This window comes from Arachis ipaensis, chromosome B8 (genome assembly GCF_059453495.1).
Source record: "Arachis ipaensis isolate K30076 ecotype BB chromosome B8, ASM5945349v1, whole genome shotgun sequence".
NCBI lineage: Eukaryota > Viridiplantae > Streptophyta > Magnoliopsida > Fabales > Fabaceae > Arachis > Arachis ipaensis.
The window spans coordinates 128,687,593-128,688,814 of NC_142443.1; the positions used below are offsets into that span (position 1 = coordinate 128,687,593).

The 1,222-nt window shown below is 50.9% G+C and overlaps 1 pseudogene; it reads right to left on the reverse strand.

Moving 5' to 3' along the window:
• Nucleotides 1-258: 258 nt before the first annotated feature.
• Nucleotides 259-940, reverse strand: LOC148549823 (uncharacterized; annotated as a pseudogene).
• Nucleotides 941-1,222: the final 282 nt, after the last annotated feature.

Here is a 1,222-nt window from a genome sequence, read left to right on the forward strand (position 1 = left end):
CGGTATTCCGGGACTGATCACCCCGGGAACCAACAAAACCAACACGATAACAAACGGCTATAGCAACAGTAAAGCCACAACTTGGCTTCGTCAAGTTACCAACGCAACGGTAAACAAACGCAAGCGACAAGCCAGTACCAACAAAACGGTAACAAAATAAAATGAGAACGGCTGCCGAGTAAGCGGGAAAAAGACAATAATTATAAGCCGACCAAGCGGCTATCAAAGTAGTTTACAAGTTCTATAAAGTTCATCAAACTACGCGACAAATTCTACAGCAATACTACAAGATCCATAAAGTTCATTTCTTCGGCATATCGACAATCTTGCCATCTTTGATCGTTTTGAAAACCCCGATTGCCGATGTGTCAAAGTCAGGAGCCACAATTTTCACTTGAGCCTTAAGGGCCTCTTCAGTCATCAGGATCGCACTCTTCCCCTGCTTCACGGTCTCTTTGTGCTTCCTCTTTAACTCTTCAGCTTCAGCTTGAGCGGTCTTAGCCGACGAGACGGCCACTTCACGTTCCTTCTCTAAAGCAACCACCCGACCCTGCGCAGCATTGAGCTGGCTCTCCAAAGTCATCTCCCGTTCGGTTAGCCGGGAGACGGTGTCGTCAGAGGTCTTCAACTTTTTCTCAGCAGATGTGGCCTTCTCCTCGGCAGCCTTAAGCTTCTCCTCCGCTTTGGACAGCTGCTCCCGAAGTGTTTCAACTTGAGTCTTGAATTCATTGTTGGCCTTAACAGCGGATTCGAGCTTCCTATGCATCGACTACATTCCCGATAGCTCAAACTCGGCCTTCCGAGCTATGGCGGCACCGCGGAGGAGGGTACGGTACATCCCCCTCGCCTGCCCCGCAAGGTCCGTACCATGGAAATGTTCCTCCGTGTCGGGAAGCAGCTGGGAGTCTATGAAGTTTCCGGCATCAAAGTTCCTCTCCATCACGGTGAGCGCTCCTTCAGGGCTGGAGGATGATCTCAGCCTCTTGGGGTTGTGGATAACCTTCAAGTCATCCTCCTCGACTTGTGGATTGGAGGTCAAATCTCCAGTACTGGCCACCTCCTCACGAATAGGAGAAACGCGCGCCCCTTCAGCATTGCGATCCGACATCTCGGCATCATGGGGCGGAGACACCGCTTGGTCCTTATTTTTAGGCGGGGCCTCCGGCTTCCCGTCGACCGTCTCTTCGTCGCTTTCGTCAGACAGGAAGTTGTTATACAAATT